The 24,406-nt window shown below is 41.5% G+C and overlaps 1 long non-coding RNA gene across 1 annotated transcript in view; it reads right to left on the reverse strand.

Annotated features, from left to right (window-relative positions):
- Nucleotides 1–5,073: 5,073 nt before the first annotated feature.
- The window catches only part of LOC144341127 (uncharacterized), a 191,010-nt gene continuing 171,677 nt past the window's right edge, over nt 5,074–24,406 (reverse strand). Inside the window, exons 4-6 of the long non-coding RNA XR_013417780.1 lie at nt 9,650–9,716; nt 8,641–8,768; nt 5,074–7,540 (exon numbers count right to left, since the gene is read on the reverse strand). This is a non-coding gene — a long non-coding RNA (uncharacterized LOC144341127). The remainder of the gene's footprint in view (nt 7,541–8,640; nt 8,769–9,649; nt 9,717–24,406) is intronic.

The raw sequence follows: 24,406 nt of genomic DNA on the forward strand, positions 1-24,406 counted from the left end.
TATGGAAAGATACTCTACCACAGATTCAAGAAGCACTACAAATCTCAATCATAACATCATAATAAAATGGATGAAAAAGAAGTAAAAAGAGAAAACGATCAAAAGAGAATTGATTAAAAAATACATATTACTGTTAGCTGACTCTCGCCAGAAATGATGGAAGCCAAAAATTCAGAGTGTGATATCTTTTATTGTTTTTTGAGATGGAGTCTCGTTCCGTCGCCCAGGCTAGAGTGCAACGGCGCAGTCTTGGCTCACTGCAACCTCCACTTCCCAGGTTCAAGCAATTCTCCTACCTCAGCCTCCCGAGTAGCTGGGATTACAGGTGCCTACCACCGTGCCTGGCTAATTTTTGTATTTTTAGTAAAGATGGGGTTTCACCATCCTGGCCAGGCTGGTCTTGAACTCATGACCTCGTGATCCATCCACCTCAGCCTCCCAAAGTGCTGAGATTACAGGCGTGAGCCACTGCGCCCAGCCCAGAGTGTGATATCTTTAAAATGCTAGAGAAAATTACTGCTAACTTAGACTCCTATGCCCAGGGAAAATATTCTTCAAAAACAAAGGCAAAATATGGACACTTAGAGACAAAAATGGAGCTAATTTATCACCAACAGACAAATGGGAATACATGAGAGAAGGAAAATGGCCCCAAATGGAAGCTCAAAGATATATGAAAGGAAAAATAATTAACATGTGTAAATCTAAATGAATATTGCCAATGTTAAATAAAAATTCTTATAAGATTTGAAATATAAAGATGATTGAAATAACCAATAACAATAACAGATATGTCCGGAGTAGATAAATGGAGTTAAGGCATTCTATTATCTTTGCATGTACTGGGACATTTAAAAACATTTAATAAGTCAGGAAAGCATATTATAAACTCTAGGGTAACCAGTAAAATGTCATTAATTTATATTTTTTTGTAAAACGTATTATGTATGTTTTGCATACCAATTATAATATGAATAACACCATAAACTACAACACAGTAAGTAGTTTATAACAAGCTAGTAAAGGGGAAGATTGAAATAATTTTTTTTAAAGTGACAAATAAGTAAAAAAGTAACATGCTGAGACAAGTAGTAAGATGGTATTACCTCCGAGAGGCAAGAAGGAATATTATAAAGTGATGGAAATAGTATTTATCTTGCTCATAGTGGTCCTTCCATAGTTACACACATTGTCAAAACTTGTTAAAGGGGTACACATACCAAGGGTGAATTATATTATATGAAATTGTGTATCAATAAATTGGATTTAAAAAATCTTTGGTATGATCCAGCAGACTTGAAGGCAAGAAGCATTACCAGAGGGTCATTTTGTAATGAGATAAAATGTTTACTTCATAATGCAGATATCATATTTATAAATGTGTATGTACCTAATAATATGGCCTCAAGACATCTAAAGCAATAATGATTAATGGAGCTAAATAGAAAAATATGCAAATTTATAAACATAATGGTGGAGATTAATACAGCTCTCTCAGTAAGCAATAGAACAAGTAAAAAATAGTACAGATATAAAAGATTTGATAACACAGTTAAGATTATTTAATTTACTTATTTTGAACTCTGCATACAACAAGCACATAATTTATAAACTATCATGTGTACATGTGGGACTCTTAACAATATTTTTTGAAAAGTAAGTCTAAGTAATTTGCAAAGATTAAAATCATACAGAATGTATTCTGACCGGTGTAGAATTAAACTTGAAACTGATAACAAAAAGAAAACTAGAAAACACTCATATTTGAAAATAAATAAACATAATTTCAAAAAACTCATGAGTCAAAGAATAAATCACTGGAAATTTTAAAATATTTTGAAGTAAGTGGTAAGAAAAATGCAATATGCCAAAATTTTTAGAATATAGATATCTGTGTTTACAGGGAAATTTTGAGCCTATTAGAAAAAGATAAGATATTGAAAATCAATAATCTTAGGAGGAAAAAAAAACTATTCTAAAATTCATGTGGAACTGAAAAAAAATAAAAAGCTGAACTAGCCTAAACAATCCTAAGCGGAAAGAGCAAAGCCAGACTCATCACATTACCTGACTTCAAACTATGCTGTATGGCCACAGTAATCAAAACAGCATGGTACTGGTACAAAAACAGACACATAGACCAAAGGAACAGAATAGAGAACCTATAAATAAAGCTGCACACCTACAGCCATCTGATCTTTAACAAAGTCAACAAAGATAAGTAGTGGAGAAAGGGTTCCTGATTCTATAATGGTGCTGGGATAGCTAGCAATATGCAGAAGAATGAAATTAGACCCCTATCTTTCACCATATGAAAAAATCTACCCAAGATGGATTAAAGAATTAAATGTAAGGCCTCAAACGATATGAATCCTAGAAGAAAACCTAGAAAACATCATTCTGGACATTGGCTTTGTCCAGAATTTATGACTAAGTCCTCAAAAACAATTGCAACAAAAACAAAAATTGATACATAAGACCTAATTAAACTACTAAAGAGCTTTTTCACAGCAAAAGAAATTATCAACAGAGTAAACAGATGACCTACAGAATGAGAGAAAATATTTACAAACTATGCATCTAACAAAGGCCTAATATACAGAATCTATAAGGAACTTAAATAATTCAACAAGCAAAAAACAAATAATCCCATTAAAAAGTGGGCAAACAGCATGAACAGACACTGCTCTAAAGAAGACATACAAGAGGTCAACAAACATCGAAAAATGCTCAACATTGCTAATCAACAGAGAAATGCAAATCAAAGCCACAATGAGATACCATTTCACACTAGTTAGAATAGCTATTACAAAAAAGTCAAAAATTGACAGATGCTGGTGAGGCTACTGAGAAAATGGAATGCTTATTATACACTGTTACTGGGAATGTAAATTAGTTCAGCCACTGCGGAAAGCAGTTTGGAGATTTCTCAAAAAACGTAGAACTACCATTCAATCCAGCAATCCCATTAACAGGTATATATCCAAAGGAAAATAAATTGTTCTACCAAAAAGACACATGCAACCGGGTGCAGTGGCTCACACCTGTAGTCCCAGCACTTTGGGAGGCCAAGGAAGGCAAAGCACAAGGTCAGAAGTTGGAGACCAATCTGGCCAACATGGTGAAACCCCATCTCTACTACAAAAATACAAAAATTAGCAGAGTGTAGTGGTACACACCTGTAATCCCAGCTACTCGGGAGGCTGAGGCAGGAGAACTGCTTGAACCCAAGAGGTGGGGGTGGCCAAGATCATGCCACTACACCACAGCTTGGGCAACAGAGCAAGACTCCATCTCGGAAAAAAAAAAAAAAAGAGAGAGAGAGAGACATGAACTCACATGCTTATCCCAGCACTATTCACAATAGTAAAGACATGGACTCAACCTAGGTGCCCATAAATGGTGGACTGGATAAAGGAAATACGATACATATATACCATGGAATACTACACAGCCATAAAAAAGAATGAAATTATGTCCTTTGCAGCAAAATGGACATAGCTGAAGGCCATTATCCTAAGCAAACTAACACAGAAACAGAAAACCAAATACCACATGTTCTCACTTGTAAGTGGGAGCTAAACACTGGGTACACATGGACATAAAGATGGGAACAACAGACACTGGGAACTACTAGAGCAGGGAGAAAGAGAAGGGGGCAGGGGCTGAAAAACTATGTGTTGAGTATTATGCTCACTACCTGGATATTGGGACATTCATACCCCTAACCTCAGCATCATGAAATACACTCATGTAACAAACCTGCATGTGTACCCCCTGAATCTAAGCTAAAATTTGGAATTATTTTAAAAAAGAAAATCAATAATCTAAGCATCAATTTCAAAAAGCTTTTTATAAAAAATAGCAAATTAAGCCCCAAGAAGGAAATAACACAGAGATGAGCAAAACTCAATAAAATAGGAAATAAGCACATAACAGAATCAACAAAGTCAAGTTTGTTATTTAAAATGATTAACACAACTGATAAACCCCTGGCCAAAAAAATAATAATAATAATAAATGGTAAGACTATGACAAAAAGAGAAAAGGTCAAATAAGCAACATCAGAAACGACAAAAGACGCAAGTTAAAAATAAATAAATAAATAAAACTCTGCTTCCCGGTAATCCCAGCACTTTGGGAGGCTGAGGAGGGTGGATAACCTGAGGTGAGGAGTTCGAGACCAGCCTGACCAACATGGAGAAACCCTGTCTCTACTAAACATTACAAATATTAGCCGGGCGTGGTGACAGGTGCCTGTAATCCCAGCTACTCGGAAGGCTGAGCCAGGAGAATCGCTTGAACCCAGGAGGTGGAGATTGCAGTGAGCTGAGATCGTGCCATTGCACTCCAGCCTGGGCGACAGAGCGAGACTCTGCCTCAAGAAAAAAAAAAAAAAAAAAAGCTCTAGGAAAGAAACAATATGTAATAAGATCAGCAGTTGCCTGGAGTTGAGAATGTGGGGTGCTATTGCCTGGCCAGGGACACTAGGCAAAGGTTCTTTATTTTGTTTGTAGTGATACAGACCTGGGTACACACGTGTCCAAAGTCATTAGATTGTACATTTAAATGTATTCATTTAATTGTGTATGAATTATATACCTCAATCAAGATTACTTCAACGAAAAAAGGAATGAAAATTAGAAAGGAAGGGGAAAACTGCAATTATACAAAGATATGATTATGAATGTAGAGGCCAAAAAAGCTACAGATAAGCTGTTGGAATTAATAAGCTAATATAGCAAGACGGCTGGTTACATGGTCAATACAAAAGAAAATAATGACATTTTTAATTACCAACAACAAACAGAAAATGAAATCCAAGTGAAGATACTATTTACAATAGCATCATAGTGTATGCCACGGCACAGCTGTCAATAGAGTTTACCTAGTCATAGTAATATATCCATTGAATATTGATAGTAGTTCTAAGCCAAATTATGACAGAATTGTAATGGTGGGTTGGGGAAAATGTGATGATAGCAGAGTAGGGGAATGTAAAGAGAGTTAAATATTAATACCTACATTCAGTACTTGGAAGTAAAAGAACGATAATCAAAGCAGATCAAGAAATGACAACATAAGCCATTTATTTACAGCCATAGAGGTAAATACAAAATATCAATAGTAATTTAGCATCCACAGTTTTGATAAAAATAAAAATTAAAAAAACTTTAGAATGAGAACATGAATTTTGGAATCAGACAGTCCTGAGTTTGAAATCTGTTTCCACTATTTTCTAGCTGTGTGGCGTGACTGAGACACGTAACATTTCCATGACTTAGATTTTTCATCTGTAAAATGAGGAATAATCATATCTGTTTTATAGAATTGTCATGGAGATTGATGTGGGCAAAAGTATAGTCACAGGGAGCAAAATGATTAAAAACAAGAATGATTGTAGCAAAAAAAAAAAAAAAAAATGATCGTAGCCAATTCTGTATCTAAGGAGCAGGCACTGAGGCCAAGGACTGGGGAATCAGAGGACACAATTTAGGTCATCAGTGGGAAATGTCTCTATATAGGGAAGTAGAAAGAGAGATGGAAGAGTAAAGAGAAATGCAAAACAGATAGTGCTTCGTTCACCAAAGCCTGAGCTGTGGTGGACAGTTGTCATTTTACTGAAGTCTCCAGGATCTTGAGGCTCTTCTTATTTCTATGGGGCTTGGTTGGAGGCAAGACCAGTCTGCAGGGGGAGGAGGGCTACAGCAGACCACAGTGTTGGTGGTGGTGCCAGCTAGGACATGTAGCAACCTAGCAGTGGCTCCACCATGTGTCTCTGCACGATTTCACACTGGTCTTGGAACCCACACTCCCATTTTTGCCTGTTCATTTCCTGTGCCTGATTCTCCAGCAACTCTGTCAATTCTTGAACTATTCTAATTTTCCTTCGATAAATTATTCTGCTTAATTCATCTAGAATTCATTTTTGTTGCTTGCAACTAAGAACAGTCTTGGATACATGGGTCCATACAAAAGATGGTCTGGATTTGAACTTGGGAGAGACAACATAGGCTGAGAGTTAAGTTGGATTACTCTGCACAAAGAGACAAAAACTTCGCCTTTTTCCTCCTGAGGAAGAGGAGACAAAGAAGAGGAGAAGAAATAGGAATGAGAAAAAAGAGAAAATAGCCAAGGAGCATGAAAGGATGGCTAAAGGAACACAGAAGAAAAGGAATTTGGTTGCTAGCATGCAGTTAGGAGGGATTTGTGCATTGCTATGATGTAACCCTCATCCCCATTAGGCCAAACAACCACTCATGTGGGTCTTCTGTGGGTAGATATTTTTGGTGGAAATCAATCAAGGAAGTGGTTCAATTTGAAACAGAACAAGGATACACTTTGCTGAGCATTGTGACAAAACTGTCACAACCAATTACCCAATGAATATATGGGCAGCGGGAGATTTAGAGATGATTGGAAAAGGCTTAAACTATCCCATCCTGCCCCACCCTTCAAATCCCTTCAGAGACGGAAAAAGATAAATAACTCTCGCTGTATACAGAATCAGATTTAAGTCTTTTCACTTGAATTTCAAGACAACCCACTTCAGCTGATGTATGGGTTCAAAACAAGACCTCAGCCAAAAGGAAGCGAATTAAATTTTCTTTAAACATGATGTTTGAAGGTTCTCCAAAAGCTTGCAGTTTTTCTCTATTTTCTGAGCTCAGCTGGTGGGAGACACAGGATGGCCTCTATCCAGGGTACTCCAAAAGTCCCAATGATTGTATATGACCCTTGTGTTAGTCAGGGTTCTCTAGAGGGACAGAACTAATAGGATTTGTATATATGAAAGGGAGTTTATGAAAGAGAATTGACTCACATGATCACAAGGTGAAGTCCCACAATAGGCCGTCTGCAAGCTGAGGAGCAAGGAAGCCAGTGGTGGATCAATCCGAGTTCCCAAACCTCAAAAGTGGACAAGCCGACAGTGCAGCCTTCAGTCTGTGGCCGAAGGTCCAAGAGCCCCTGGCAAACCCCTGGTGTAAGTCCAAGAGTTCAAAAGCCAAAGAACTTGGAGTCTGATGTTCCAGTGCAGGAAGCATCCAGCACCGGAGAAAGATGGAGGCCGGAAGACTCAGCAAATCGGCTTCTTCCACCTTCTTCTGCCTGCTTTTTCTAGCTACACGGGAGGCAGCCGATGGGATGGTGTCCACCCACATTGTGCGTGGGTGTTCATCTCCCAGTCAGCGGATTTCAATGTTAATCTCTTCTGGCCACAGTCAGAAACAGCCAGGTACATCCAGAAACAATACTTTGCATCCTTCAATCCAATCAAGTTGACACTTAATATTAACCATCGCAATCTTATAATCAGAACAATATCACAGGGATGAAAGGAAGAAAGTAAAGTCCTATTTTCTTGGAAAAACTTTGGGTCAAAGCCAGGGAAGCTGGGATCAAAGAAGAGGTACAACCCTCAGGCAAGAAACGAAGCCGCAGAGCTGGAACTGAGCAAGAAGGACGTGGGTAATCAGAGCATCTGGAGAGGAAGAGGCTCAGGCTTACATCTGCTGATGTCTGGGAGGTTCCAGCTGACCTGGAAGTTCAGGTTGAAGGAAATAGTTGCGATCTATGGTGAAATCCCCATCACCCACTAATAAACATCGAGTGTCCCTATGCGGGCCCTCCAACATCAAGTAGCAATGTGTGCTACCTACATCAGCCCCCGCACTTCCTTGCTGTTTTATAGAAAGAGTGGCCTACTTTCCTCCTACCAAAGTCATCTTACAGATAAATTAATTCTGCTGTTTTTAAACCGCCTTTATCTCCATGATCTTGGTGTTTACATGCCACATTTTTTCAGTTGTATGTTAATGTGATATTTGTCCATTAAAATACTGAAAGTCTTTAAAACGAGAGGAAGAACAAAATTCCTGGATGTTCAGCCTAATATACCTTTCTGGGTGATCTCTGCCTTTCATTGTCTTTTAATTTTTTTTTTTTTTTTTTTTTTTTTTGAGACAGAGTCTTGCTCTGTCACCCAGGCTGGAATGTAGTGGTGCCATCTCGGTTCACTGCAACCTCCTCCTCCCAGGTTCAAGTGATTCTCCTGCCTCCGCCTCTGGAGTAGCTGGGATTACAGGCATGCGCCACCACACTCAGCTAATTTTTGTATGTTTAGTGGAAATAGGGTTTCACAATATTGGCCAGGCTGGTCACGAACTCCTGACCTCAAGTGATCTGCCTGCCTTGGCCTCCCAAAGTGCTGGGATTGAGCCACCACATGAGCCACCATGCCCAGCCTCATTGTCTTTGAATCCTTCTACTACCCTGTAAGTTGTAGATAGCTGAGTCATGCAAATCTTTGTGTCCAGATCAATGCAAATGAATTGTGTCCCATAGAATGCAATTGATTATTGCTCTATGGATACTGATCAATTTTTATCAATTAAGAAAATCTATTTCTGCATTCCTGGTTGCCTCAGAGTAGACACTCAAAAATGTTTGTTGACTGAATAAATAATATCTGAAGGAAGCTTAAAATAAAAACCATAAAAACCCTCCCATTAAAGTGTACCATTCTTATAGGTAAGATGGGATTCATAGCACACCACTCATCTTTCAGCTGCCAAGGAGCCTTGTCCACAATGCCTCTAGGCCCTTCAGCCTCTACAGGTTCAACTACCCACTACTTACTGCTCATTCAAATACAGTCTCAAATGAGGGCACTCCCACTTGGCTGTCTTTTTTTTCTCCTCCAGCCCTTGAGATACCATGCATGGGTGGGATCTCTGGTCTTCTGTTGACTAAAGGCAGCAAACCACCTAGAAAGGAAACTGCAGGGTTACAATAGGTACACCTCACCATAGAACACTACACACCAATTACAGAGAGAAAAAGAGAGACAGCAAGAGAGAGACAGACGTGGCAGAAAGATGTGGAACTTATCCAAGATGCCTGATGTTAAAAAAACTCAAATTGCAGAACATGTTAGTATGATCCCATTCTTGTTAAAGCGCTCGCATGTAAGTTGGTATATTCATTAAACAGAATGAACACAATCATATGCCAAACCTTTGAAAGAAAGTTGGGATTATGGAAAATGTTTCCTTTACAGGCCATGTGTTTCTGTAATGTTTCAATTTTGTTTTTTTTACAATAATCACATATTACTGTTGTAAGTAATAAAAAAAAACCTACAATTTTTTTAAAAGGAAAAGCAGCTGATTCTACAAACAGAAACCCATCTTAGTTCACTTGGGCTTCCATAAAATATAACAGAAACTAGGTAGCTTATAAACAGCAGAAATTTATTTCTCACGGTTCTGAAGGCTGGGAAGTCTAAGATCAAGGCACTGCAGATTCACTCTCTGGTGGGAGACTGTTTTCTGATTCATAGATGGTGCCTTCTTGCTGCGTCCACACGTGGTGGAAGGGGCAAGGCAGTTCTCTATAGCCTGTTTTATAAGGCACTAAACCGTATCACCTTCCAATGTTTCCACCTCCTAATACCATCACATTGGTGGTTAGGTTTAAACACATGAATTTTAGGAAGATACAAACATTTAGCCCATAGCAGAACCCTAAGATGCAGGCCCCAAGGCAGATTTCCTGGGTCCCCAATGTAGGAAACATTAGTTTTTATAATATAATACTATTTTCAATCAGAACCAAAGAAAAAAAGAAATTGGGTAAATAGTGTTACCTTCAAACACAAAAGATAGCAACATTTTCAATGTAATGGTTTTCCAAGTACTCTGACAGAAACACACCTGGAATAAAACAGACAAAGTTTATTAGAATTTTTCACTATTTGGTAGTGTTCATTAGCTTACAATGACCTTAGTGCCAGGAATAATTCATCAGAGAAGTCATCCTGTCACTGACGAATCTCGAAATGCTTTGTAAGTTTCCATCAATGTCAGTGTTTCACAAGTTTGCTTTTAAAAACATTTATTAAGCATCTAATGGGTGCCTGATATTTTACTACTTTCTTTCACATGACTATTCTTATCTTTTTTATTAAACGTAATTTAGTAAGTATTATTTTTCTCCTGTTTTTAGATGAGAAAACATGGGCTTAGAGTGGTTAGTAAACTACCTGATTACCAGCCACTTTGATATGAGGTAAAATGGGGAATGTGTGTATAAACGAAATAGATTCAAGCTGGAACCACTGTGCTAAGTGAACACAAGTGTCTCATTTTGTGGAGGACTCACCTTGGGCAAGTGGCCCAGCACTCCCTGGCTATTTGGATCTAACACTTCCTTACACATTTTGGGAACATTGTTCCCAAACAGAAGGTCAGGGAGTCCCTGAAGTCTACACATGAACTCCTTAGGACACATTCCCGGAGTCCTAGGACTGGGAAATAGCTTAGGTTTCTTTTTTTTTCTTTTTCTTTCTTTTTTTTTTTTTTTCTTTTGAGATGGAGTTTTGCTCTTGTCGCCCAGGCTGGAGTGCAGTGGCGTGATCTCAGCTCACTGCAACCTCCGCCTCCCAGGTTCAAGCAATTCTCTTTCCTCAGCCTCTCAAGCAGCTGGGATTACAGGCATGTGCCACCACGCCCAGCTAATTTTTTCTATTTTTAATAGAGATGGGATTTCTCCATGTTGGTCAGGCTCGTCTCGAACTCCCGAACTCAGGTGATCCACCAGCCTCAATCTCCCAAAGTGCTGGGATTACAGGCGTGAGCTTAGGTTTCTATGAGCTCTGATCCATTTGGATAATTATAAACTCTCGAAAAGTGATATTTGAGCAGACATCATGTTGTCATCATAAAAATAAAATCATGGCACTGACACGTCTGAAATAGTCCTCATATTCTAGCCACTGCTCCCTTAAGGCCATACTGTCCAGACTTTTGGATTTGACAAATGTGGTCATCGCCACACTGACAATTTAATCCCAATACTTCAGTGATGGTGCTGTGGGCTCACTGATATTAGGTTGGTGCAAAAGTATTTGCAGTTTTTGTCATTACTTTTAATGGCCAAGCCCGCAATTACTTTTGCACCAGCCTAATTCATTTTACCCTAGAGGTAAGCAAATGTGGCCATATTTTTATACCAGCACCAGGGGGCAGCAATGTGCAAATAACGCTGTTCTGTGGCCTCCTCTGCTTGGCCTGGTTTGGGAGGAGGATGTGGCTCTCATTCCCTAGTGCTTCTCAGATTTAAAATAATGGTAATGTAATCATTTCAGCTCTGCTCTGGAAACTGCTGGCGCTAATTCATTTCAGATGAAAATACAGAGACTACACACATGTGCATCAAATCAGTCTTTTTGGGATTCAGGGTCTGCTCATTCGGGCATTTGTTCACCTAACCTTTACTCAGAACCTACTGCATGCCAGGCACCGCCCTGGATGAGGCCACGCTCCCATCCAGTGGGGAAACAAACACACCCCATCCAAAACCACAACCTTCCCTCCTTTTTCAGTTTCCCTTAACCACTTATTTTTTAACTTTTTTTCTTGTGAGTGATTTGTCTACCTTGTTGGAACATACACTCCTTGACAGCTGGGAATTTTTATCTGTTTTGTTCACTGGTATATCCCCAGCTGCTAGAATAGTATCTGGGATATAATTAGGGTTCAATAAATATTTTTTGAATGAACAGGTATAAAATTATTGAGACATGACATAATGGAGGTGAATGTGCACATCTTCATATGAACTAGATTATGCTAAATTATTCACTTGAATAAATTTATTGTTTTACCATTCCCACTAGCAGTGAATGGGAGTGATGCCTGAAAATAACATTACATTATCTGGTATTAGCATTAGAAGGAATTTGGGACATCATCAAATTCTCCTTTTACAGAAGAAGAAATTGAAGTCAAAGTGAAGAAGAGATTTGCCCATGGCTACCTACATCTGGATGGTTGCGTCAGGATTCCAAGCCGGGACTTCTGACCCCAGCCCACTGTGTTTTCACCACACACCCTGCTGCCTGCCTGACTTTTTCATTTTCCTCAGATATCACCTTCTGGAACAATAAACTGCATAAGTTAATGACCTGATCTGTCTAATTCTTATTTGGTAATTGGCAGACACCAGATTTGACTGTCTGCATTCAAGAACTCCAACCCTCTTAAAGGCATCTCTGCTCAGCCTCTCTGCATGAGATCCGGTATTTAGTTCCTAGCACCTACTGTGTACTAAGTCCTTCAGAAACACCTGGTCATTTGAACCTCACAACAATCCTATGCGAGTGCTATTACTATTCCCGTTTTACTGATGAGAAAATATAATAACAGTGTACGTTGAACCCACAGGGCATGTAGCATGAACTCAGGATTGTTCTAAGGATTCCATACTTGTGAGCTCATTTCATTCCCCGACAGCCTTTGAAGTGAGTTCTGTTATTGTTTTCTATTGTAGATGTGGATATTGAAGTCAAAAGAAGGCAAGATGTTTGTCCAAGGCCAAATCGCTGGGAAATGGCAAAGCCACCCTGTATTTCATTACTGTGCTCTGCCTCCCCACTGAACATAGAGGAGCTGTGGAGTCACTGGCACAAGGTCACACGGGCTGTGCCAGCTGACTCCACTTTTGTGCATGGCTTTTCACAACAAGCTGGAGGTTTGGGCCAGAAAATCCTTTTGTTAGAAAGTCACAGATCTGAAACTCAGCACAAAAGAGGAGAGAGTGATAATGCAAAAACTGCCTGGGCTGCAAGCAGCATTTCCTCTTTGGGTTTGTTTTCCTTTCTAATTTGCCAAGCTCTTTCCAAGCCGAGGCAGCTGCCACACAAAGCTCTTGAAGAGATCCCACTAGCTGGCCAAGGGACAACCATTAGACGGATGGGCTGGACCTTCTGTTTCTACCCTTCCATCTGGGCACCAAGAGGCTGGGTCTACCGTGCGTGTGGGGACACCCTGAAGCTTGGCCATTCCAGGCTCAACCGGATAGTGAACTGAAGTCACCTCACAGTGACTTGGACGTGATATTTCTGGGAATGAAGCTGGTTTGCTCTGTTATTCTATTGAATTAATCTGGGCTCTGAGCCCCCTTGAAAATCATCAGGAGAACACAATCTAAAAAGATGGGCAGGAAGTGGTTCTTTTGCTGGCCGGAGGTGATTTTACTGATTGAACTTTTACATGTGGTATGGAACAAATGAACAGAAAAGGCTCGGCTTACGAATTCTCTGCCGTTAGTTCATCTGCACATGTTCTGACTTCTGAAACTGAAGCATGCTGGTAAATCTCAGAGCCTCTTTCCAGCAGTGTCAAACTGTGATGAACAAAGGCTTTGCAGTCTGGTATACCAGGGGGTGCTTCACCACACACCCTGGGTGACTATAGGACTCTGGACAAGTAACTTTGCCTCTCTGAGCCTCAGTGTCCTCATCAATGAAATGAGAGTTATAAAGCTTTTCTCACAAGGTTGTTTTAAATGTCTGGCACCTAGTATGTGCTCAATAAACAATGCCTATTATCATTAGGGAGAAAACTTTCATGGCCTAAACTGTGGCAAAGGAGCAGGTCTGAGTCCTGGCTCCGTCTTCTGCTAGCTAGGGGGCTTCTGACATGTCACCTCCCTTCCTGCAACCTTGAATTTGACCTCTGACGGGAAGCAAGGAGATTGAAACATTTCCATCTTTAAGGTCTCTGACCACTCTGCAGTGACTCTCCCACTAGATGACCACTTCCTCCCATACACACGCTCACTCACATTCTCTCTTTCTCTCTCTCTCTCTCTCTCTCTCTGTCCCTCTCTCTCACTGTCTTCTAGAGTTCATGAGGGAGGAGGATAACACAGGGATCCCAGGCTCTTTGCTGCCAATCTCTGGGAGAAAGACAGGATTTACTGAGCAGCTACTAAGTGCCAGGTGCTGATCATTTATCCTCCCACTTAAACCCCTCAGTAACCCGTGATGTGGATAATGTGGATACTGTCATCTGTAGTTTACAAAAGAGGAAATAGAACTTAGAGAGGTTTCCATGACCCTTCCAAAGTCACAGTAACTGAGAGGCAAAATTCATCCTCACGCCCGTCTGCCTATCTCCCAGCCACTCCCGCACCAGATGATCTCAAGACTTCAGGAAAATGAAATTTATCTCTCTATCGACAGGTCAGGCACCCCTGGTCTATGAAAAACTCACAGCAAATATTGCTGCTGATAACAGCAAAGCACTTTTCCAACTCCATTGTTATGCTGAAGTGGGAAGCAAATAAGAGGTATTTCCTAGCCTTTTGTGATGGACAAATTTACAATTTAACTTAGTCATATTGGTTTTGTAGAGTAATGAATCATTTAAGAAGAAACCCCATGGTAAACAATTCCAACGAGCCTTTGGAAAGCTCCCCAGATGCCGTGGTTTTGGGTTTTCCATGTTGCAGCTGATTAGCCCAGCTGTAGCCACATCGGCCAGCTCATCGCATAGTGCAGAAGAAAACACAGTCATCAATCAGAGCGAAAAAATCACTGAGGACAAAATTAAATCCTTCTTGCCTTGGCTTTTCTCCTGTTATATTTTCGATAATGTCTGTTAGGGAAATGACCAAAAACAACTAGGAAACAGCTTGATATTTCCCTCATTTCACATTCCCTGGGCAGCCACTGATGGGTTGAAGAGAACCAAATTACTAAAATGGACTTGGTTGGATAATCAGGGAAAGTGTTTTGTATCTCAGGGTTTGGATGTGACATTTCTGGCCCACTCTACAGGGCAGAAACCTAGCCATTCTTTCCTAATTGCTAAGTTCCCCTCATAAAATCCATCTCCAGGGGAAAACTTTAATTTAGATAGGTCATAAGTTGGAGCCTCTGCCAAAGACAGCACAGGCTAGGAGAAAAGACAATAGTTCTGCCACAGTAATCCTTGGCCACCAGAAATGATGGAGACAGCTTCCTTTTTCCCCTCCGTAAGAAGCTATATTTCTATTTGGGTCATTTTACTTGTAACAGCATGAACAGGATTATTAGACATCAAAGCCAATCGGAAAGCAACTCCTTCGACCCTAAACACACACACACACACACACACACACACACACACACACACACACACACCATTGAAAAGAGACTTAAGGGGAATGCTTCTGTCTAAATACATACTTCTTAGCAGAATTCTGTTTTAAAATCGGTCAGATTTTTTCCAGAAGAAGCACCAGCCTAGAGAGTCAAGGAAATTGGTTTGGAGCCTCAAAGTCTGGGGCATGCGGGTATATTGTACCAGCCAGTGGAGGTCTACTGCTGTAACAAACAGCCCCTCTGTGGCTTGACACAATAAAGGCCTATTTCTTGTTAATGGTACGTTGCAACAAAGGTAGGCAGGTGGGGGTGCTTGGTTTTATTCAAGGACACAGGCTCTTTCATCTGCTGATTCTGCTATCATTTAGGGCTTCAGGATCCTTCATCCACTAGCTCTGATATTCTCAAGGGCCTCTGAGTCCATCACTGGACACTCTGCCTCCAAACAGCAAACAAAGGAAGAGAAGGCACTGGGGTTAGCTATGGAGAATTTTAGGGAGCAGACATGTTGGCGACAGACATCTTTTGTGTACACATTCCATCAGCCAGAACTCATTCACATGGCTACCTAGCTGCCAGTGAGGCTGAGAAATGCAGTCTGGCGGTGCGCCTGTGCCATAGTAAGAAATATATATATTTGGTCTTTGCCCCCAGTTCCTGGCACGTAGCTCCTAAAACTCTTGCAATGTCCAGAGTGATAAGGTGTCTTTTTGTGTGCTAATGAGATGGCTGGTGGCTGGAGGCTGGAGGCCCCTGCATAGCCTCAGGAAAGACCAAGGCGTAAGTAGAAAGCTGGGACTTCCAGTCCCACCCTCAGACCTGCGAGAAGGGGAAAGAGGTTGGAGAATAAATTCAATCGCCAATGGCCAATGATTGAATCAATCATGCCCATGAAATGGAACTTTCATAAAAACTGCTAAATGGTGGGACTCAGAGAGCTTCCAGGTTGGCGAATGCATAGAGGTACTGGGAGGGTGGTACATTCAGAGAAGGCAGGGATGCTCTGTGTTCCTCCCCATACTTTGCCCCATGCACCTCTTTTATTGGCTGTTTCTGAGTTTATAATGAGCCAGAGGTCAGATGAGGTGACTCATGCCTGTAATCCCAGCACTTTGGGAGGCCGAGGTGGGCAGATCACGAGATCAGGAGTTCAAGACCAGCCTGGCCAATATGGTGAAACCCTGTCTCTACTAAAAATACAAAAATTAGCTGGGCATCATGGCATGCACCTGTAATCCCAGCTACTCAGGAGGGTGAGGCAGAAGAACCACTTGAACCCAGGAGGTGGAGGTTGCAGTGAGCAGAGATTGTGCCACTGCACTCCAGCCTGGGCGACAGAGCGAGACTCCGTCTCAAAAAAAAAAAAAAAGATAGAAAAAAATCTAGAAAACATAAATGAAATGTTTCTCTGGGTTTTATGAGCTGTTCTGCAAATTATTAAACCTGAGAATGGGGTCATGGGAACCCCCAGTGTATAGCCTATTAGAACTATAGGCGGCTCAGGCCTGGCGTGGTGGCTCACGCCTGTAATCCCAGCACTTTGGGAGGCTGAAGCTGGCGGATCACGAGGTCAGGAGATTGAGACCATCCTGGCTAACACAATGAAACCCTGTCTCTACTAAAAATACAAAAAAAGAAATTAGCTGGGCATGGTGGCGGGCGCCTGTAGTTCCAGCTACTGGGGAGGCTGAGGCAGGAGAATGGAGTGAACCCAGGAGGTAGAACTTGCGGTGAGCCGAGATCACGCCACTGCACTCCAGCCTGGGCAACAGAGCGTGACTCTGTCTCAAAAAAAAAGTATACGCAGCTCAGGACTTGTGACTAGTGTCTGAAGTGAGAGCTATCTTGTGGGACTGAGCTCCTATCCTAAGAAGTATATGCTAACTCTTGGTAGTTGGCAACATAATTGAATTTAAATGTAGGGGACCCATTTGGTGTCTGGAGAATTGGAGAATAAGGGGGAAAATATATATTTAGAATGAAAGTGTTGTGATAAAAATAGCTCAGTGCCCAAAAGACGAAAGGAAATTGAAACTGATGGACACATGGCATATTTTTACTACTAAATGTATTGAACAATTACTGCCACAGGAAGGGTCTGTGACATTTTCTTAGAACAAGTTAATTATGGATTTGTTATTACTGAGAATGTGTTGATATTCTAAGCAGTTTACTCAGAAAACCATTGTTCTTTCATGTAGGGGTTAAGAAAATGTAAGTTAGTGATCAAGCGAAGATCAGGAATTAGGTGAGATGAAAAGAGGGAGACCCATTTTGCACATTACTTGAAGATTTCGTTAAAGTTTGCTTTTTAGGTGGCATCTAAAAGGGTGTGTTTGGGGATATAGTTTCCTGAAGCACGTAGAAGTGGTGTTTGGATTCAAACTCCACGGAGAGCACTATCAAGGCCAGTTCTGGAGAAGCCAGAGCTGCCATTGGCTCCAAGCAGAAAATATGGGGCCAGGAACAGAACATTTAGTCAAAAGGGGTTAGGAGCCAGGAAAATTCAGAATCAAAATAGGCTTAAAGGCAATGACCAGGAGAAGCCAGGGAATTCTGCCATGGACATTAATTTCCTCTATTCTCTGAATGTTCATTTCATTGAGCACCTCCAGCATGCCAGTTTCTATGTTGGAGGGTACAATGATGAGGGAAACTCCATCCCTGCCTGCAAGTTGGAAATGCTCGTGGATGGACGCTGGCCACGTGGTATGTGGGTAGGCTTGAGTGACCTAAGAGTCTACAGTTAAAGGGTGAAGCAGAGTTCTGACAAATAAGCTTTAGCAGCCACTAAGATGCCTCCACCCACTCATGGCAAAATATACTCCTGATACTGTTGTCTTCCTTTGTAAGAATTCCCAAGTCACACCATATCCAGGTCACATCATGGAAACAGTGAACCGGGGAATTTTAGAATTGAAAGGTTGTACAAATTAGTTAGTCCAGCCTTTTTGTTTTTCATCAGGGGAGCAGGAAAAACTGACCTGTCTTGTATGTAGATGAGCCCCAAAGACTCACTTGGACACCAAGATCAGGCAGGCTGTCCTGTTCCCCTCAATGTGAGATGTATGCAGCATGGTAATGGCGAAAACTGTTTCATTCAGCAAGCATTTTTTGCAATCTCAATACAAGAGCCATTCACCTTCCTTGACAATTGCCTTCACATTTCTCTGATGCCTTCTCCTTCAAACATGCCACTAGCCTGTTTCACTGATTCCACCCGGTGATCTCGGTTCTCCTCCTTGGAGCTCTTATGGAATTTATCTGATCCTTCTTCCATTTTAATACGTGTAATTAAAACTTATTAAACAACTATTGCATCTGTTAGAGACTCAGCAAGACAAAGAAAGCACATTAGGATGAAGTCCCTGAGAAACATTTAATAAATGATATACATATTTCCAAAGGTTTGGGTGAGGTTAAAATAAAACAATGATTTGGTGCATTAACTAGAGCTAGCCACAGAGGGGAGCCATTACCACCTCTACCACTCCAAAGGGGCAGGAAGGAGAGGTTAACTTTAGGAGAGAGACCAGACAGAATCTGTGGCTTGGGATAGAAGGATTCCACCTTACACACTGCAGGCTGCTAACCTGCATGGGATGGAGCAAAAGGGTGAAAACAGACCTCCCTCTTCTGCCCTTTCATCTCCCACCTGCACCTCTTGTTGGCAGAACCTAACCGGAAGCCAGAGGTCGTGGGAATCTATGGATGCAGTCAATGCAGGTCAGCTTCCCAGGTCCAGGGCAGGATGAAGACTGGAGTGTGTGGGTTGGGGGACAAAGTGGAGAACACCCAGCCCTCACACATGCCAGGCACTTAACAGAGGAGTTAAGAAAACAGCCCCAGTCCTTGACTGCATAGACTGTAAAGGGCATTGGTTGAGAGAGGAAATAGACAAATACATGTACTGATAAACTCTGCTAAGTGTATGAAGGAAAGACTGGACTCTATGAGAAGTAATAATAGGGGATCAATTTTAGATTTTAGATTGGATGTTCAAAGGTCTTTCTGTGGATGCAGCATTTATGCTGAGATCTGAAGGACAAGAAGGAGCCAGCCAGGTGAACCTGGGGAAAAGGAGCATCCCAGACAGAGGAAGAGTGTGGTCAAAGACCCTCGAGACAGGGCAGCTCTTCAGATATTTGATTGTTTGAACTTGATTTGAATGTCTCTGAAATATACACAGGTTATTTCCTATGGGTTGCCCCCGAAAGGGCCCAGATTGAATGGCAAGATCAGAGTCAGGAGACCTGATCCACCAGCCCTGCCTCTGGCCCTCACTGGCGGGAGGCGTTGCCCAGGTCCCTGGGTCTCTCCTCTCATGCTTTATCTATAAAATGAAGATGTTGCCTTGTTAGCTTCTGAAGTTGCTTTCAGATCTGAAATCTAGTGTTGGTCACAGACTTTATTTATCTTTTTAAAGATACTTTTTGACACTTCCCAAAGGTCTATTTCTGCTAAGTGAATGCCCAAGAGCCAGTTACATTTTCTTCAAGTCTTCACATGAATGGCAGTTGAATGAGATCTGCAGTGAGCCCAGGCTGAACTCCATGCACAACTCTACAGGGATTAGATAATATTCTCTGGCATATGGCCAAAGGAAAAACACAAAGTCATAAAATTAAGGAAAGAGGCTCTGGTGATTGGCTTTGGATTTTAGGAATGGGGAGTTTCATAGGAATGGAGACTATCTGAGTCATCTCTCTGGCACCCTACCAAAGCTGAATTCCCTTTACAGCCTCCATAGCCTGCTTAAACACTCCCAGGGACAAACACTGAGCAGGCCCATGATGTCACTGGTCATTGTCTTCATTGAATGTTCCCACCTATCAATTTGAAATCTGTCTCCAAGATGTTCTCTCAGTTTCCCCATCATTCTGCTTGGAGTCCTATAGAACTCAAAGCCCCTCAGAAACTAATCGCCATGTTCCCTCTTCTCTCCCAATTGTTGGACGTTCCATTCCGTCATCCTGGAAGACTCTTCTCTTTCTCTCAGAGTGATGGTTCCGGTCTCACTGAAATGGCTCTTCTGTGGAGCAGCCGCCCCTCACTTTCTATGTTAAGACGGATTCCTTCTTGTCCCTCAGACTCCACAGCTGTCACTTTTGGCTTTATGTCCTGTTTCCCCAACAAGACTTACTGCTCACGGAGATCAACCCCTGTGCCTGCCTCACTATTCCCAGCACCTGGAGCAGTGATGAGTGTTTGGATAATTTCATCCCGAATAAAGGATTTTGAGACCGGGGTTTTGCTAATACTTTCAGAATTCACAAACTAGAGGAATAAATTAGTAACAACTAACTATAGAGATGTATAGACATAATCTATCAGAGACATAGGTTGTTGGCAGAACCTAACCGGAAGCCAGAGGTCATGGGAATCTATGGATGTGGTCAACGAAGGTCAGCTTCCCAGGTCCAGGGCAGCATGAAGAAGACTGGAGTGTGTGGGTGGGGGACACACTTCAGGTGTCTGTCTCCAGTTGGTTGGTACAGTTTACACAGTGTGATGAAAAGCAGTCTCTGTTCTGGTTGAGTCAGAGTTATTTTCTGTGTCTCAAACATTGTAAACCATGATATACTGATAAGCCAAAAGAGCAAGTTACACCATGCAACCCTATTTCTGGGAGGAAAGGACTATCGACACAACAACGTACAACAGAGAGGAAGGAAGGTCACAGTGTGGAGGGATATATAGTAGTGGAATATAGAAACATTTAAAATCTCGTCATAAAATCAAGATAATATCTATCCATCTGCACTTCTAAAAAAACTGACAGGAGTCAAAGAACCTTAAATCTAGAGGTCTAAGTCAATGTTCATCTATGTTGATGCCGTTGCTGAGGCCGCCTTGGCTCCTAATCAGAAATGCTCACCATCTTGGGATCTTCATGGCTGTGTACACTGGGCCTTGTGTGCAGAATTTCAGGAGTGATTATACTGTTAGTTTAAGATTCACTTTCATATTTTTAAATCGTTTTTGTATCCTAAAACAATGTCAACCAAACTTTCGCTGGGCAGTGGTACTACAGCAGAAAAACCTTTCTCAAAATCACCAACATTGGAATTAAACGTTAGATGCAATTGAATATTATAAAGAAGATCGTTAAATTACCTGAAGTGATAGGCTGAGCTGTGAATTTTGGAGTGAGAAATAGATGAAATGAAACAATGGCTTGCTGGAGTCATTATAGAATCAGGAAAAGATAATTTTTAAAAACTCAAGGAAAAAATTCTGGTGAGTCGGCTACAAGACACATGTTGCAAAGGAGTCTTTTGACTTAAGGATTGGCACTGCATGTGCTCCAAAAATACATTCCTGGCTACTTTATATTTAATTCCTATGAAAGAATCTGCTTTAGAGTTTGCTGTTTTTAAAATTAGATGAGCTAATTTGGGGAGTCCATTCCTCAAATCAAACAGAATTACACAGTTAAAATTTGGGATGATACATACCAAAATTATAAAATTTATAAGATTCTTTTTGGGGGAGTAAGATAATAATTGGCTTGTATTTTTTTACTTATATTTATATTTTTTCTTGCTTTTAAAAATTCATATTAATGACTATAAATAAATGAATATTGCATAATCCATTTTTTAAAAAAAGGAATTATGCCAGAATTAGTAGAGCTCTAAAGCCAGAAGCACCTGCTGCATCGAGAACATTTCTTTCATGCCAATGTGTGGTGGCCCTGACACAGCATGGATGTGCCCTGGTTTCCTTCTTGTTGGAAGGAATCTCATTACCACCAGGAGCAGTCGACTCCCAAGGACACATATTATATGTTATGTATATCACTGAAAGGAGAACAAGAAGGGGTGAGGTCATGGGAGAAAAAAAATAACCGCCCTCAACATATCTGGGTTGTTTCAGAGTCATAGGAGCTATGAACTAGCATGAGTGTACAGTTGCTTTATCCACTTAAGTCCCAGAATGTTTGAGAATACATTTCTGTTCCTTCAACTAGAAGAGAGATTTCCTTTCCAACTTCTTTGCCTGAGATAAAACCATGACTAAAGCTTGCACACCAATGTCTCATTCTAAGTTTAGGGTCTGAATTCTCTTTCTGTCTAAATTTTCCTCAGATATCTCCAGGTGGTCCCCCAATCTGTGAGACCAAGTAGGACCAATTGTTCATTGTAAGAACATTTCTAGCTCTAGAGAGGGGTGTGGCCCTCTAGGGACTTCTCAGTAATGAAGAAGAAAGGTTGAAGGAAAAGAATCCCTCTTATGGGCAGATGTATTGGGCACATGACTTTGGCCACACAACAATTTCTAGACGCCTTCCTCACCCACTCTTATCCCTAGCTCTAGAGATGAGCAGCTGGTCAGGCCTGCCAATCCCAAACGCTTCAGCTTTCTGGCCACAGTGACAGACTTAGGGATAGACATTGGAACCAGATTAGGCCAATTTATGGTTTCTCAGGTCTTTTGCTGAAATTACATAAAAAGAGATCCACCGTTTTCTCTGACAGCATGGTCTGGAAAGATGCGACAGGCCCAGAGCTGCCCTGAACTATCTTGCACCTCATGAAGAGAAACTACCCAGAGTGAAGCAACATTAAAGAAAAGAGAGACAGGCCTCACGACATCACTTGAGCATGTGAGTCCATCATTTCAATCCAGCCACCCACCAGGCCAGGCGCCCATGAGTGTCCCAGTTGTCAGACACAATAAATTCACTCTTTTTGATGAACGTCATGTGAGTTGACTTAACAAGGTGAAATAAAAAGCTTGCAAATAAAATACTCTTGAATAATAGAGTCAGTCTTATTCTAGGAATGGATTCCACATGAACATAAAGGATAAAAAAACGTCTTGAGACTCAAAATAACACATTCTTCCCATGATCAAAATTCTGGGGCTACACATTTGCTCCCTGGTTTGACATGTCTCTGCTCCCACACATCACCTGGTTTCTGGCTTTAACAGCAGGGGCCATAATTCGAGCACCCATTAGGCATCAGGCATTGTGGCAAGCACTATGTTTACCTTCTCTGTAACTTCACCACGACCTCCAAGGCTGGGATTCCTATCCTCATTTTGTTAATGGGGAAACTAAAATAAAGCAGGATTAAGAAATAAGCCCAAAACATTCCAGCTAGTAACTGTCAAGGCTGGCATGTGAATGCAGGTGTGCTGATCTGTTTTGTGTTGCTATAATCTGTTTTGTGTTGCTATAAAGAAATACCTGGGCTGGCCGCGGTGGCTCTTGCCTGTAGTCCCAGCACTTTGGGAGGCCAAGGTGGGTGGATCACTTAAGGTCAGGAGTTCAAGACCAGCCTGGACAACATGCTGAAACCCCTTCTCTACTAAAAACACAAAAACTAGCCGGGCGTGGTGGCAGGCACCTGTAATCCCAGCTACTCAGGAGGCTGAGGCAGGAGAATCATTTGAACCTGGGAGGCGGAGGTTGCAGTGAGTCGAGATCACGCCACTATATTCCACAGCCTGTGTGACAGAGCAAGACTCTGTCTCAAAAATAAATAAATAAATGAAAATAAGTAAACAAATACCTGATACTGGGTAATTTATTTTAAAAAGAAGTTTACTTGCCTCATGTTTCTGCAGGCTGTACAAGAAGCATGGCTCCAGAACTTGCTTGGTTTCCAGTGAGAGCCTCCAGAACTTGCTTGGTTTCCAATGAGAGCCTCAAGAAGCTTTTACTTAGAGCAGAAGGCAAGGAGAGCAGGTCTGTCACGTGGCAAGAGAGGGAGCCAGAGAGAAGGGAGGGGTTGCCAGGCTTGTTTTTAACAATCAGTGAACTAATAGAGTAAGAACTCCCTCATTACTGTGAGAAAGGCACTAAGCCATTCAAGAGTGATCTGCCCCATGACACAAACACCTCCCACTAAGGGTCCACCTCCAACACTGGGGATCAAATTTCATCATGAGATTTGGAAGGGACAAACATGCAAACTATATCAGCAAATGTGGCCAGTCTTGAGTTTTTGTTTGGCATGTTGCCTCTCATCTGCCAGAATCCCCAGGTAATCATCTTGTCCAAAAGCCTATTGGGTCCTTGCCACCTTTCGATGAATGCATCTGGTCAAGGGGTAAGGTCAAGGTTGGCAGGGAGTCATGTGCTGCCGACCCCTACTCTGGTTCTTTGTTTTAAATTCCCACCAGCTCCCTTGGTTTCCCTTATCTCAACCACCACCATGTACCCAAATCTATGTACCAAATAGGTCTTAAAGCCCGCTGATTATAAACCTTAAAAAGTAAGCCTTTCTATGCACGTGTTGATCTGCTTCATGCTGAACTGCCCTCCCCAGTTCATTTATCCCATCTAATTCTACTCTGCTTCCCACCTTGCTACTAGCCTGGCCGGGCCATTCATCAGTTCTTATGCTTCTTTATCTTTAGAGATGTGGTGCTTCTTCTACTCTCCCAGGTTCAACTCTGACTTCCCTCCAAGTGTCCTGGGCGAAACCCCCTCCCTTGTTGACTCATCCCCAAGGTCCTCCC

The sequence above is a fragment of the Macaca mulatta genome, chromosome 5 (assembly GCF_049350105.2).
Source record: "Macaca mulatta isolate MMU2019108-1 chromosome 5, T2T-MMU8v2.0, whole genome shotgun sequence".
Lineage (NCBI taxonomy): Eukaryota > Metazoa > Chordata > Mammalia > Primates > Cercopithecidae > Macaca > Macaca mulatta.